Below are 16,434 nucleotides of genomic sequence, written 5' to 3' on the forward strand. Positions count from 1 at the left end.
GATTACATAATTGCACTCCAGCCTGGACAAGAGCAAAACTCTGTCTCAAAAAAGTAAAAATAAAAATAAAAAGGTAGGCATGTTGGTGTACACCTGTAATCCCAGCTACTTGGGAGGCTGAGGCAGGATAATTGCTTGAACCTGGGCGGTGGGGGCTGCAGTGAGCCGATACCGCAGCACGGCACTCCAGCCTGGGCAACAGAGGGAGAATTTGGTTTCAAAACAACAACAACAAAATAAATTAGAAAATAAATAAATAAAAACACTGAGAACAGGCTCTGACACATGCTTGTCTGCTCTTATTAATCTCACAGTGTCTTCTGTTGTGAGAAGGGAATGACACTCACTGGTGCGAGCGGGTATGAATATGATGGGAGATGAGCAGGTGTGCTTGATGTAGAGAAGGAGAAGATGATGGGAGATGAGCAGGCGTGCTTGATGTAGAGAAGGAGAAGATGACGGGAGATGAGCAGGCGTGCTTGATGTAGAGAAGGAGAAGATGAGGGGAGATGAGCAGGCGTCCTTGATGTAGAGAAGGAGAAGATGACGGGAGATGAGCAGGCGTGCTTGATGTAGAGAAGGAGAAGATGACGGGAGATGAGCAGGCGTCCTTGATGTAGAGAAGGAGAAGATGACGGGAGATGAGCAGGCGTGCTTGATGTAGAGAAGGAGAAGATGACGGGAGATGAGCAGGCGTGCTTGATGTAGAGAAGGAAAGATGACGGGAGATGAGCAGGCGTGCTTGATGTAGAGAAGGACTCTTTTTCTTGCCCTTGGAATTCTAATTCTTTATTTATAGGTATTTCCACCACTAAAATCTCCCGGCTTTCCCAGCGAAGAGAAAGTCTCACCCATCTTTGTATTCTCAGCCTCTGGCACACGGTAGGTGTTCAAGAAATGCTTGGTGAATGAATTGATAAAAATGTAGTAGTAGAAAAACTTAAAATGGCTTTAAAGTCCTATTAGCAATATCCTAAAAGGGCACCGAATAGGAATGTTAATCCCTAAGATCCTGTATCTTTATAAATCAGTGTGAAAATCACTGTTTTTGAGGGTTTTTTTCCCTTTTTTTTTTTTTTTTTTAAGACGGAGTTTCGCTCTCGTTACCCAGGCTGGAGTGCAATGGTGCGATCTCGGCTCACCACAACCTCCGCCTCCTGGGTTCAGGCAATTCACCTGCCTCAGCCTCCTGAGTAGCTGGGATTACAGGCACGCGCCACCATGCCCAGCTAATTTTTTTGTATTAGTAGAGACGGGGTTTCACCATGTTGACCAGGATAGTCTCAATCTCTTGACCTCGTGATCCACCTGCCTCGGCCTCCCAAAGTGCTGGGATTACAGGCGTGAGCCACCGTGCCTGGTCTTTTTTTGGGGGGTGGGGGGCAGGGTCTCCCTCTGTCACCCAGGCTCAAGTGCAGTGGCACAATCACAGCTCACTGCAGCCTCCACCTCCTGGGCTCAAATGATCCTCCTGCCTCAGCCTCCTGCATATTTGGGACTACAGCTGAGTAGCCCCACCAGTTTTAAAATTTTTTTGTAGAGACAAGGTTTTGCTATGTTGCCCACTTGGTTTTAACTCCTGAGCTCAAGTGATCCTCCTGCCTCAGCCTCCCAAAGTGCTGGGATTACAGAGCTGAGCCACTGAGCCAGGCCTTTTGTCTTTTTTTTAGAGACAGAGTCTTGCTCTGTCACCCGGGCTGGAGTGCAGTAGTATGATTATATCTCACTACAGCCTTGACCTCCTGGGGTCAAGTGATCCTCCTGCCTCAGCTTCCTGAATAGCTGGGACAACCTGCATGCACCACCACACCCAGCTAATTTTTTTTTTTTTTATTTATTTACTTATTTATTTTTAAGACTGAGTCTTGCTCTCTCACCCAGGCTGGGGTGCAGTGGTGTGATCTCGGCTCACTGCAACCCCGGTCTCCCAGGTTCAAGCACTTTTCTTACCTCAACCTCCCAAGTAGCTGGGATTTCAAGCGCATGCCACCACACCTGGCTAATTTTTTGTATTTTTAGTAGAAACAGGGTTTCACCATGTTAGCCAGGATGGTCTCAATCTCCTGACCTCGTGATCCGCCCGCCTTGGCCTCCCAAAGTGCTGGGATTACAGGTGTGAGCCACCACGCCTGGTCTATTTATTTCTATACCTATTCACATATATTGAAAATTATGCATTTATACCAATATATCCTACTAATATGGCATCACAGGGTCCATTCTAGTTTTCTCTGTTTCTTTATTTGTAACCCCTGTGTTTGTTAAGCTTCTTAGATATTCATATATTTTATTAATTTAGGAAGTTGACTGGGCACAGTGGCTCACACATGTAACCCCAACAATTTGGGAGGCCAAGGCAGGTGGATCACTTGAGGTCAGGAGTTCAAGACCAGCCTGGCCAACATGGTGAAACCTTGTCTCTACTTAAAATACAAAAATTAGCCAGGTGTGGTGGCATGCACTTGTAATCCCAGCTATTCAGGAGGCTGAGGCATGAGAGTAGCTTGAATCTGGAAGGTGGAAGTTGCAGTGAGCTAAGATCGTGCCAGTACACTCAAGCCTGAGTGACAGAGTATGTGACTGTCTCAAAAAAAAATTTGGGAAGTTTTAAACTATTCTTTTTTCAAGTATTCTTTCTCCTCCTTTCTCCTTCTGGGATTTCTATTATGCAGATATTGATATACTTGATGGCGTCCCACAACTCTCTTAGTGTCTGTTCACTTTTCTTCATTCTTTTTCTTTCTGCTTCTTAGACTGGGTGATTTCAATTGACCTATCTTTAGTTTTCTGATTCTTCTGCCTGCTTAAATCTGCTGTCGACTATGTCTAGTGAATTTTTAATCTCACTTACTATACTTTTTAGCTTCAGAATTTCTATTTGGTTCCTTTAAATAATTTTTCTGTTTTTATTGATATTTTCTATTTGTCGAGACGCTGTTCTCCTGGTTTCCTTTGGTTCTTTGTCCATGGCTTCCTTTAGTTCTTTTTTTTTTTTTTTTTTTTTTGATGGAGTCTCGCTCCGTTGCCAGGCTGGAGTGCAGTAGCGTGATCTTGGCTCAGTGCAACCTCTGCCTCCTGGGTTCAAGCAATTCTCCTGTCTCAGCCTCCTGAGTAGCTGGGACTACAGGTGCATGCCACAACACATGGCTAATTTTTGTATTTTTAGTAGAGATGGGGTTTCACCATATTGCTCAGGCTGGTCTCGAACTCCTGACCTCAGGTAATCTACCTGCCTCAGCCTTTCAAAGTGCTGGGATTACAGGTGTGAGCCACCACTCTGGCCGGCTTCATTTAGTTCTTTGAGCATATTTAAGACAGTTGATTTGAAGTCTTTGTCCATTAAGTCCAATGCCTATGCTTCCTCAAGGACTGTTTTTGTTCATTTTTTTTCCTATGAACAGAGCACAGTTCATTGTTTTTTGCATGCCTCATAATTTTTTCTTGAAAAGTCATTTTGAATATAATGATGTGGTAACTCTGGTAATAAAATTCTCCCTGTCCCAGGATTTGTTGTTGCTCACTGTAGGTTTTAGTTGTTTGTTTAGTGACTTTTCTAAACTATTTTATACAATTCTTTGAATTGTGTGGTATCTGTTTTTTTAGCGTAATAGCTAATGATTTATTAAAGATTTTCTTAAACTCCTAGAGGAAAAAAAGAGTATTATGAGGTCTTTGCAAATTAGCTCTGTGTTGCTGCCAATACTTCAATGTTCAGCCACATCATTTATTTATTTAGAGATGGAGTCTCGCTCTGTCGCCCAGGCTGGTGTGCAGTGGCGCGATCTCAGCTCACTGCAACCTCTGCCTCCTGGGTTCAAGCAATTCTTCTGCCTCAGCCTCCCTGGGACTACAGGTATATGCCACCACACCAAGATAATTTTTGTCGGGCTTAATTCTGGGGGCAGTTTGTACTTCTGGGAAGGCAGGAGAGAAATAACAATCTCAGTTTTGAATTGGCGTTTTAACATCCTTCAACAGATCCACGTTGAAAGCCAGTGTAACCAGCGTTCAAGAACTCCTCCACCCCAAAAAAGAGGATGCTGAAACCGGTTTCCAACCCTGAAGACGGAGCTGATCTTGCCGCAACGGGATGCGCTGGGGCTCCCCTCGCGTGCACCGCGGAGGGGTCGTCACAGGTGGCTGGGGTCGCGAGCCCAGCGCGCAACCTGACCCTGCCGACGGCGGCCGCACAAACACGGGGCAGACGGCTGCCTGGCCGAGTCGCAGAAAGTGGTCCCGACCACGCCTGCTCCAATGTTCGTTGCCGGCTCCAATGTTGTTCGTTACCGGCTCCAGTGTTGTTCGTTACCGGCTCCAACGTTCGTTACCGCCTCACGCCCTCCGCGGGGAGGGCCGAGGCGGCCGGTCCGGGAGAGAATCCCGCTGGAATGCGCCGCCGGGAGGAGGCCTTCCCTCGCCGGCTCGCCTCTGCTAGCCCAGCACCTCTCCCGGGGTCTTACGCAGAGGCCGTGCACGGTGCACCTGCCGACTCCTTTCCCCAGCCGTACAGGGGGCAGCGCCAGGGCTCGCCGTGCACAGGGACACGTCTTTGCTTCGACCCTAGGAGGCCCGTATCCCTGCGTCGCTGCGCAAGTCAGAGGCTGAATGAGGAGCTGCGCGGGGGAAGCGGGGCGCCGGGGAAGCGGGGCGCCGGGGAAGCGGGGCGCCGGGGCAGGAGGCGGCGGGATGGAAGCAGACGCGGGAGTCGCGCGAGCCTGGGGCCGAGCGACGCGGTAGAGAGGGCGGCGGCGGCGCGCGCGGAGCCTTGATGTGCCCTTCTTTCTTCTCTGGCTGGGAAGCTGGGAAGCATGAGCGTGCAGCCCTGCCGCTGCGGCGGCCGCCCCGGCTCCTCGCCTCCCCGTCTTTTTGCCGCCCCTCGCCGGTGAGAGAAGAGAACGCGAGAAGGGAAGATGGGGGCCGTCCTGAGGAGCTTCCTGGCCTGCAGCTTCTGTGTGCTCCTGAGAGGTGGGAAGAGGGGGCACTGGAAAGTTGGTGGGGTTCGGGGGGAGGTGGCCTTGTTTTGTGTGTCTGGGGGGGAGGGGAGGTGAGGGACAGAGGGAGGGAGAAGGGGAGAAGAGCGGGGAGAGGCCTGGTCGTGGGGAGGGGGAGAGAGAAAGGGGCCCGGGAGCAGGGGCTGCGCGCACCGCCCGGCCACAAGGCGGACCTGGCCTGGCTTCCCAGACCTTCCCGGGACACATCGGAGCCTCGATCCCGACGGCTGGTCTTACGGAACACCTGGCACCCCATTCTGTCGGGACGACTGAGTGTCTGTGTGCGTCTCTCTGCCTGGGGTCTTTGTACGTATTTTGGCTTTTAAAATGTTTGAGCCCGAGATGCTTTAAGGTTGGCCTTCTCTCTCGAAGTCCTCCCCCCATCCGCCACCCCCCACCCCATTTCGGTGTTTGTTAGGTGAACTTTTAAAGTCCTCTGTTTTTTCCAGGCCTTGTTACAGGTAATAATTGGCTTCCGTTTGGGATATAATGATCCTGGGTGAGATCGCAGTGACTTTTGGGTTATAGGTCGAGCGTTTCAGCATTGGGAACCTTCTGAGCTTCAGCCCATAATAAAATAGAAACACTGCCCTTGTAACCTCTGGTGTTCACGGCTTGCCCCTATTTTCGGAGTATGCAAGTGTACAGTTGGCACTAAGTAGGAAATTCATCCTCGTGTGAAGAGGAGCCGGTCCTGGGACCAAAATGATCATTTGCTCTACACTCCTGGGGACTGCTTGGCATTTTGGTAAATTGCATAGGCTATTCTAGATAATTTGCTCTGGGAATCGCCGGAATTCGATGGTACTAGGATGTTTTGAATTGGCTGCAAAGCTGGCACGTTTTGTGACTTTTGTTTTGTGACAGTTCGCAAAGATTTTTGACCGGCCCGTCGGAAGCTCTTCTCAAACTACTTAGTGTTGAACTTGAGATGGCTGTGATGCTGTGGAGCATTTACCAGCAGAGGAATCTAAGTACTGCTTCATGCAGTGGCTTGTAGTTTTGGTTTGTTAAAATTCTCACTGGCGTTCATGATAAGTTCTTTTCAGGTGTGGGACCGCTGGTCTGGAGATTTTTAGGTATTAACAAGCTAAACTTTTGTTAAGTCCTCCAAAACAGACTAAGTTTACAGAACGCGATAGTAACTAATAATGTATGACAGGTGTATATTTTTGTGTGTACTGTGTACATGTATTTTGGATGAGAATGATTGACTTTTTTTTGAGAAGGAGAAATATGTTCTTCAGTTACTCTGTAGTAGTGCAGCATTGTGTTTGCATGTTCTATTATACTTGATACTCTAAGCATATTACAAATTTTCCCCACATGTAAACCCCAGAAAAGGTAGTGCTCATTAGATTTCTGTGGCAGAAAATTCAGTGGAGTGTTATGTACTGGAGAGGTTTAATAAGTATATACTTATTTTATGTTATACTCCATTGAAAGGGGTTTTGCTATAGCTGTTAGAAACAACTATATTTGACATAAGAATATGTATATATTTTAAGACAAGGTTAATAGGGTCGACAAATATGAGAACCAGCTGATTGGTTAGAGTCGTGGGGAAACTTCTAACTTGGGATGTTTCTGGTTGCCTAGTTGTATTTCTTGGAGAAGAAGTATGTGATGTAAATGCTGTTTGTTTGTTTTAACACCAGCTTTGAGACCAGAGCTGGGTTTGTTCATTATTGGAATTTACATAGGTTGCACTTGTAGTGATATGTTTTGAAATATGACATTATGTAACAAGACCTGGAAGAGGTAATAGTTGAAATTGTCTTATTTCCTTTAGCAGAGTTTTCAGAAGTGGAGCTCCCGTTTTAAATGTGGCAAAATAATGGTGTAAGGTGGTCTATTAATATGTAACAGTACTGTACTTAGCTGTGACTACATGTAATTTGAAGTAAAACTGTCTTTTGATGTAGAAGATTTTTGTTTATAACTTAGAATTCATTCTTTGAGAATGTCATCCTCTGTTATAGTAATAATGTTTAGTCAACCTTGGGCTCTAAAGAGAAAAATCTGATTGATTTGTTGCATTTAGATCATTTTTTACCCACAAATAATTGGATCTTTAACATTGGGTTGGTGTGATGTGGGGTATCTGAGAGTTTGGGGGAGACTGTCTGTCCCGTAGCCCTGCTGAATCAATAGCTGAAAGCCAGGCAATACTGTTAGTGCTTCCTGCTTATCTCTGTCATGATGTGACAAGATATAAAGGAAAGATTTGGGAATTTCAACACTAAAATCTTGGATTTAAAGCTCAAGCGTCACAACTTCATAACTTTGTGGTTCTGGTCTAGTCCACTTCTCTAGGTCTCAGTTTCTTTACTGGTAAAATGTCGACAATGATACTTGACTAGTTTACAGGGTTACTGGGTATTTTAAATGAAATAATATAAAGTACCTTGCTAATGTTACTTTTGTTATACTTTTTGCTTGTTCAGGGACATATCTTTAAATGCTTTCAGGATTTGAGATTTAATTTATATAACATTCACACTTTTTTTTTTTTAAAGAGACAAGGTTTTGCTTCACTCAGGCTGGGGTGCAGTGGTGTGATCACAGCTCATTGCAGCCTCAAAAGTCTTGTGCTTAAGTGATCCTCCTGCTTCATCCTCCCAAAGCTCTGAACTATAGGCACCTGCCATTATGCCCCAAAGTTTTTGTAGATATGGGGGTGATGTGAGGGTGTCTTAATATTTGGCCAGGCTGGTCTCCAACTCCTGGCCTCAAGTGATCCTCTCAAAGTACTGGGATTACAGGTGCGAGCCACCATGCTTGGCCAGATTCATAAACTCTTTTTTATTTTGATAGGGTCTTGCTGTGTTGCTTAGGCTGGAGTGCAGTGGCATGATCATTGCTCACTGCAGCCTGGGCCTCCTGGGCTCAGATGATCCTCCCACCTTAGCTTCCCAAGTAGCTGGGACCACAGTTGTGTACTATAACATCCAGCTAATTTTTAAATTTTTATAGAGCCAGGGTCTCACTATGTTGCCCAGGATGGTCTTGAACTGGGCTCAAGCGATCCTCCCACCTCTGCCTCCCAAAGTTCTGGGATTACAGGTGCAGATTCACACATTCTTAAAAATGAAAGGGATCTTGATTATTTGAGTCTCACCACTTCATTTGTAAGTGGGGAAACTCAAGATTCAGAGATATTGTAATTTAATAAAGATAAGTTAATTAAAGATGGGGCAGGGAGTTATTCATTCTGTTAACAAATATGTATGGAATACCATCTGTATATCAGCTTCTGGTACTGGTGGTGAGTAAAACAAATGTGGTCCATAATCTGATGAGCCTCACAGTTTAGGTTGCCATCCTTACCATTCTCTTAGTTCCGTCATGTACTGATTAGAAAAAATAGTATCTGGTTTTCTACAGGAAGTATTTTTGATAAGAATACAGGTTTTGGAATACCATTGGTTTGTATAATCTGTGAAATACTATTTCTTAGCTTTTTTTTTTCTTTTTTTTGAGATGGAGTCTTTCTCTGCCTCTAAGGCTGAAGTGCAGTGGCGTGATCTCGGCTCACTGCAATCTCCGTCTCCTGGGTTCAAGCAGTTCTCCTGTCTCAGCCTCCTGAGTAGCTGGGACTACAGACGCCTGCCGCCATGCCCGACTAATTTTTTTTTTTTTTGAGACGGTGTCTTGCCCTGTCTCCCAGGCTGGAGTGCAATGGCACAATCTCAGCTCACTGCAACCTCTGCCTCCTGGGTTCAAGTGATTCTCCTGCCTCAGCCTCCTGAGGAGCTGGTACCACACAACCACGCCAGCTAATTTTTATATTTTTAGTAGAGAAAGGATTTCACCATGTTGGTCAGGCTGGTCTCAAACTCCTAACCTCAGGTGATCCACCCACCTTGGCCTCCCAAAGTGTTGGGATTACAGGCGTGACCACTGCTCCAGGCCTTCTTAGCTTTTTTTGAAGAGACTATTTATGTAAAAATTATTAGCTACTTTTTTTTTTGTTTTAGCGGGGTGGTGGTAAATATTTCAGTTGGAACAATCCACTAATGTTTCCCATCTTGTATTTCTGTAGAAGTGATGCTTGCAAAGTTTCTTCCTTTAAGATCAGATATTATCAAGTCTTGGGGAAGTAGAACAAATTTTGGAGTGGGAATCAGAAGAATTAAGTTATGGTTCTAAATTTGCCATTAGCTAGCTGTGTAACCTTGAATAATGTTTGTGCATTTTATTTGGAGATTAGAATTCATGTTAACACATTAAGGGTTCTGGAAAGTCCTGAGGTAAAGAGACCGGTTTTAACTTTAATCTTTTATTTTCCAAACTTGCCAGGTATTACATTGATATTTGATGACAATTTCATATAGCTTGATATTTTCATCCCTATTTACTTACCTAGCTTCAGGTTTGCCCATTTGGCTAGATAATAATTTGTCTGGTTATTAAATTTTAAGGTTTTGGCTCGTTGTTATCAGAAGGGCTAATAGTGATTTCCTTTGGTTCCATTTTTAAGAGATTTTTTTCCTTTGCTTTAATTGGAGGTTTTTCCATTTGCTGGACCGAACTACTGTGTCCTTATATATGCTTTGGCTGTCAGAAAGGGCTGTTTTAAATATCAAAGGAGATTCTGGGAAGGGATATATTAATGGAAAATATTTTATGAGAACGTATATTTTTTGTTTAAATATTTTGAACATATTGGAAAAACAACGTTTTAGTGCTATTTAGGCCATGGGTTACTACTCTGAGAAAGATCATTTTCATCATAGAAATTCTGTTGAAAGTTTATACTTAGAGAAGATTATATAGAAGGTATTATAGCAGAAAGGCATGGCTTGTTGTCACACGGGCCAAGTTAAACTCATCTGCCAATCTGTGTTCCTTTGAACAAGTTACTTAGGCTTAATTTCCTCTCCTGTTAGGTGGGGATATAACTTACAAGACTTCTCTGTGAGAACTCATGAAATGTTTGTGAAGGGATAGTATAGTGTACAGTCAATAGTAGACATTGAATAAATGGTGGCTATTATTAACATGGCCAAATTAAAAGAAACAATGTCCTGGAAAGACTGGTAAAACATTTTAAGTGTCTGCTATGTCCTGGGCGCTGTTTTTGGCAGTTGATAGTTTTAGGCCAGTGGTTTTGGAATTTTTTTGATTCTTCTGCAACTGAAATAAAAGCTCCATGAAAGACTTTTACTTGTGACAGTTTTGGTTTTATTTGATATAAAACAGAATAGCAATTACTTGCTATATTTATTTTCTAAAGGATTGCAACCTTAACTCTATTTTAGGTGATGATGTTTATAAATAAGCTTGAGAATAGTTCATGATTGTGATACTTATTTACTTATTAAAGGGTTAAGTATGGGCAAAATAATTTCATCAAAACATCTAATTGCGAAATTGCATTATTTGTTTGCAGTAATTCAGTTGGTAGATTTCTTTATGCAAGGTGGGTTGATGCTATCTATACTGAATTTCTGCTTTACATGTTGTATAAGGGTGTTTATCTTCTGTAAAGTAAGCCTCACTTCAGTGAATAAAACACTATTTTATATGAATAACGTTGAAATTTAGTCAAATATACAACCAGGCAACCTAAAAACAGGCTGTTTGCTCTTAAAATTATTTATCTTAAAACACAATTTTTCAGCTGGGCTCGGTGGCTCACGCCTGTAATCCCAGCACTTTGGGAAGCCAAGCTGGGCAGATCATGAGGTCAGGAAATTGAGAGCATCCAGGCCAACATGGTGGAACCCTGACTCTACTAAAATATAAAAAATTAGCCATGTGTGGTGGTACACACCTGTGGTCCCAGCTACTCGGGAGACTGAAGCAGGAGAATCGCTTCAACCCGGGAGGCGGAGGTTGCAGTGAGCCAAGGTTATGCCACTGCACTCCTGTCTGGCGACAGAGCAAGACTGTCTCAAAAACAAACGAACAAAAAAGCGAAAACGATTTGTCAGTACATAAATACAAGGAAACAGGGTTATTTGGTATTATTAACCTATCCTTTTGTTTCTCAAGCTCTTTGTGTTATTTATGGGAGTGAGTATTCTCACAAAAGGTTCAAGCTGTTCGGATGTGAGGCTAGAAGATATTAAAATGTGCTTGGATTCTTTGGTGAAAATTATTGTTACCTTGATGCTGTGATCCTTTTAGTGGTAACACAACTTGTTTTAGTTTCTGTGATTTACTTGGAAGGGCCATGTATAAGTGCTTAAATATTTTGGAACTAATTTCAGGAGGAGACTGGAGATGCAAAATGAAATTATATTTTTAGGCAAAAAAACCCTAAATTAATTAAGTTATTAATTAACAGCAGGCCTAAAGTTATTGATGAGATTCTCAATAAAAATAACATGACCAGCGGTAGTCTTCTTTTTTTTTTTTTGAGATGGAGTCTTGCTCTGTCACCCAGGCTGGAGTGCAGTGGCATGATCTTGGTTTACTGCAACCTCTGCTTCCTGGGTTCAAGCGATTCTCCTGCCTCAGCCTCTCCAGTAGCTGGGATTATAGGCACCTGCTACCACGCGCAGCTAAGTTTTGTATTTTTAGTAGAGATGAGATTTCACCATGTTGGCCAGGCTGGTCTTGAACTCCTGACCTTAGGTGATCCACCTGCTTTGGCCTCCCAAAGTGCTGAGATTATAGGCATGAGCTGCTGCACATGGCCTTCATTTTTTCCCCTGGAAAATAGTCACCCAAATATTGAAAACCCACCTTTATCAAATTATGTATGTGTGATCAGGAAGCCGTTTTCTCTAATGGTTTTAGTCATTGTTTTATCACTACTAGACCCAAACTACAAGTAAAGGATTACAGGGATAGGAGTCTTCCTCATTATTGACTAGCTTTATTGGTAGGTATAATTTAAGTACTATATATTCATATATCCAGTTTAAAGATACTATATTTTGCAAGTCTGAGAGGTGACAAGTGAACTTACCATGAATTCTTAGCTACACATTATCTTGTCTTTATAATACAAATAAAGACAAATGTCTTTGTCTAAATGTAAACCTAGATTTATGCTAATGCAGAAATAGCTCTTTGATGAAAAGTTTCTCAATAATAGATGTTTTTCCCTTTTATATGCCACCACATACCAGAGGTTTACACATATTGAGCACTGTAAATTTTACATTTAAAGTAATACAAAAAGATGTGAATTTTTATGACGTTTATTTGGAACGTCATTTTGTGTTTTGTCTCAGTCATTCATTAGATATAGTTAAATTATAAATTTGTAACTATTACAAAGATTTCTTAGGTTGGGTCATGATGGTTCACATCTGTAATCCCATCAGTTTGGGAGGCCAAGGGGAGAGGATCACTTGAAGTCAGGAGTTCAAGTCCAGCCTGGGACATAACAAGACCTTCATCTCTGTAAAAAAAATTTAAAAATTAGCTGGTCACAGTGGCACATGCCTGTAGTTCCAGCTGCTTCGGAGGCTGAGGCAGGAGGATCACTTGAGCCTAGGAATTCAAGGCTTCAGTGAGCCATGATTGTGCCACTGCACTCCATCCTGGGTGACAGAGCAAGACCCTTTCTAAATAAATAAATAAATAAACAAAGATTTCTCAGCATGGATTAGATATGTTAAGTAGACTACTAAAAAAACCAGCATGTTCATATCTGAGATTGAATTCGAAGTGTGGATTATGTAATGTTTTCTGATTTTATGATATAGCTATTGCATTAATAATTAATATAATTAGTTTTTTTTTTTTTTGAGACAGGGTCTTACTGTGTTATCTAGGCTGGAGTGTGGTGTGATGCTATCACAGCTCACTGCAGCCTTGACCTTCTGGGCTCAGGCGATACTTCTGTCTCAGCTTCCTGAGTAGCTGGGACTATAGGCACGTGCTACCACACCTGGCTAATTTTTAATTTTTTTTTGTAGAGAGGGTCTCACTATGTTGCTCAGACTGGTCTCGAATTCCTGGGCTCAAGTGATCCTCCCACCTTGGTTTCCCAAAGTGCTGGGATTACAGGAATTAACCCCCATGCCTAGCCTCAAGTACTTTTTTCTTTCTTTTCTTTTTTTTTTCATTAAGCCCCTTCTATCAAATGTTTTTTTAAACAAAGTTTTTTGGAGATATAATTCACATACAGTAAAAAAATCTCCATTTTACAGTGTCTAATTCAGTGGCTTTTGGTATACTCACAGGGTTGTACAACATCACCACTATCTCATTCCAGAATGATTATTACCTGCCCCTCCCCCTAGCTCCCTCAAAACCCATACACTTCCTATTTCTCCCTTCTCTCATCCTCCTGTAACCATGAATTTACTTTCTGTCTCTATGGATTTACCTGAGTATATACTCTGGGTATTTCATATAAATGGAATAAAATATGTGGCCTTTCGTGTCTAGCGTCTTTCACTTAGCACACTTTCAAGGTTTGTTCATGTTGTTGCATGTGTCAGTACTCATTCCTTTTAATGGCTGAATAATATTCCATTGTATGGATATATTAAATCCTTTTAAATGAGTGTGGGTTTGATTATTGGAGTCTTTACCTTGAGAAATTATTTCTGAAATCTCAGCTTTTGAAGTTTCTGAAATATATATTAAAAAATACCTTTTTTTTTTTTTTTTAAATAGTCTTGCTTCATCATCCATGCAAGAGTGCAGTGGCACAGTCTCTGCTCACTGCAACCTCCACCTCCTGGGTTCAAATGATTCTCATGCCTCATCCTCCTGAGTAGCTTGGACTACAGGTATGTGCTACCATGCTGGCTAATTTTTGTATTTTTAGTAGAGACAGGGTTTAGGCCGTGTTGGTCATGTTCGTCTTGAACTCCTGACCTCAAGTGATCTGCCCGCCTTGGATTATGGGCGTGAGAATTTTTGCAGTAAAAGGATGTGCTTACCACAGGATCTGCAACACATTTCAAAATCAAACCAAAAAAGGCTTTTCTTTTGTTAATAGGAGAAGTAAGCAGGGCTTCCGGGAACTTTGTGGGAGTGGGGCCAAATAGGTAGGGGAGAGCAGATTGCATGATCAGGACTATTTAACTGGAAAGCATTTTTTTTCCTGCAGTCAGCTGATGGTCAGAATGATGGAAGAAGTTGTGCATCTACTTTCATAAGCTTAGGGCAAGCCAAAGTTTAGGGATTTGTGGGGAGAAGCGAATCCTGACTAAAGTTTATTCAAGCCAAGTCAATGAGTAAGTAATGGGCAGTTGGGATGAGCACTGGTCAGTCCTTCTGTTGGTTAAAACAAAATCAGTTACTGTTGACAATGGAATAAGAGTCATGGAGAAGTTGATCTCATTAGATTTGGCCTGATTATTTATATTTACATAGGCATAGCAATAATAGTACTTTATCATATAATAAGTCTTTTAATATTGCCTTGCTGGAAGTTTTTTTGAGGAACCTGATTGGAGTTTAAATTGTCTCTTAAGGTAAGTCAAGAACTGACCATCAGGTTTCACTTGCAATACCTATAAATTTGGGTGAATTCCAGTCTTGAAGTTCCCAAAAGATTCTAGGACTTTTGAGCCTCCCAGGAAGTGAACTTGCATAATTCACTTGCCAGGGTAGGAACGCTGTAAACCAGTTACCAGGCCAGTTTTCCTAAGAGGACTGTAAGCATTGGTTTATAAAGTCAACTGTGTTACTTAAAAATGTCTGGTCATATCTGACTAAATGAACATAAATGTGGCATTCCAGTCAAAGCCTTGATTGCCTAAGTAATGTTTCCAGCTAGGAGGCCAACTCATTGAACCTTTGCAAATAACTGTATTGCCATGAAAATAAAAATACTCAAGAGTTTTTGAATTCTGGAGAGTAAGCAGGGGAGAAAAAAAATAAGTGTTTATTTTGGTTTACAAAAGCATAGTCTGCTTACATTGTTGGAAGTTATAGATAGCTTCAGAAAAATGAGAAAGGGGTCTTTATATTCAGAAAATAGGACACGAAAGCATCAGCAGTATTTTAAATGAAACCCATAATCATCCTTCATCAGTTTATTTAGTCCTATGTAATTAATTCTTGTTTTGCTGGTTCTGTGTTAGCAGTCTCATGAACCCATCTATTTCTCTACTAGTTGTTTGGAAATCCTGACTCAGTCCACTGGTGTGGTCTCAGGGTTATTTGAGCGATGCCATCAGAAGCCTGTGTTGAGGTTACCTGGCATAGTCATTTTTCTTTTTTCTTTCTTTCTTATTCTTCTTCTTACTATTATTTGAGATAGAATCTCACTCTGTCACCAGGCTGGAGTGCAGTGGCACAATCTTGGCTCTCTGCAGTCTTGACCTTCTGGGCTCAAGCCATTCTTCCATCTCAGCCTCCCTAGTAGCTACGACCGCAGGTGCGCGCTACCACGCCTGACTAATTTTGTATTTTTTTTGTAGAGAAGGGGTTTTGCCAAGTTGTCCAGGCTGGTCTCAAACTCCTGGGCTTGAGTGATATGCCCACCTCAGCTTGCCAAAGTATTGGGATTACAGGCGTGAGCCACCATGCCTTGCCTGTAGTCCTTTTTATTGAAGACAAGTGCACTCTGGCCTATAGCTGATTTGTAAGTGCTTTCAGGGATGCATCAGAGTAAAGCAGAAAACTATCTGTAGATGACAAAAGACTTGAAACGGTGATGATTAACCTATTACTGATAATCTTAAAAGTGAAAGATCTTATGAAAATTTGTTATAAAAAATAATGAAATTGACAAGGAAGGTTGATTTTTGTGGCACGCAAGCCAAAATAAAATCAATCCAAAAAAGTGTTAGACAAAAGCATATGTATAAGCATAATAATTAACCTTATTTTATTTTCTTCTTATTATTTTTTTTGAGACAGAGGCTCGCTGTGTCACCTAGACTGGAGTTTATTGGCACACTTGGCTCACTGCAACCTCTGTCTCCTGGGTTCCAGTGATTCTTCTACCTCAGCCTCCCAGGTAGCTGGGATTGCAGGCACGTGCCATGCCCTGCTAATTTTTGTAATTTCAGTAGAGACAGGGTTTCACCATGTTGGCCAGGCTAGCCTCAAACTCCTCACCTCAGGTCATCTGCCTGCCTTGACCTCCCAAAGTGCTGGGGTTACAGGTGTGTGCCACTGCATCCAGCCAATTAACCTTATTTTAAAGAAGAGTGGCTAGTACGTGTCATTTCTGAATATAGATGAATATATTCATTGCAGAGGAAAAAAATCTAAAGACATATAATCCTAACACATAATGTCCCATGAATATTTCAGGCATATATAGAGTATATCAAGAATGTATCAAGATTATCAAGGAAAAAGACTTAGCAATCTGGAGAAGGTCCTTAACTTCTATATAATATCATTCCATAAGTGATGTGAATTCTTAACTGAGAACAATTAGTCTACCTAGAATATACTATATTCAGTTATTTATTTATTTATTTTTTGAGACGGAGTCTCGCTCTGTCGCCATGCTGGTGTGCAGTGGCACAAACTTGGCTCACTGCAACCTCCGCCTCCCGGGTTCAAG

The 16,434-nt window shown here is 42.3% G+C and overlaps 1 long non-coding RNA gene across 2 annotated transcripts in view; it reads left to right on the plus strand.

The window, feature by feature from the left end:
- Nucleotides 1–4,815: 4,815 nt before the first annotated feature.
- The window catches only part of LOC110567689 (uncharacterized), a 162,432-nt gene continuing 150,813 nt past the window's right edge, over nt 4,816–16,434 (plus strand). For both annotated transcript variants that reach the window (XR_010343066.1, XR_010343065.1), the window contains exon 1: nt 4,816–4,965. This is a non-coding gene — a long non-coding RNA (uncharacterized LOC110567689). The remainder of the gene's footprint in view (nt 4,966–16,434) is intronic.

The sequence above is a fragment of the Aotus nancymaae genome, unplaced genomic scaffold, assembly GCF_030222135.1.
Source record: "Aotus nancymaae isolate 86718 unplaced genomic scaffold, 86718_ANA_hifiasm-v0.15.2.pri h1tg000016l, whole genome shotgun sequence".
Taxonomy (NCBI): Eukaryota; Metazoa; Chordata; class Mammalia; order Primates; family Aotidae; genus Aotus; species Aotus nancymaae.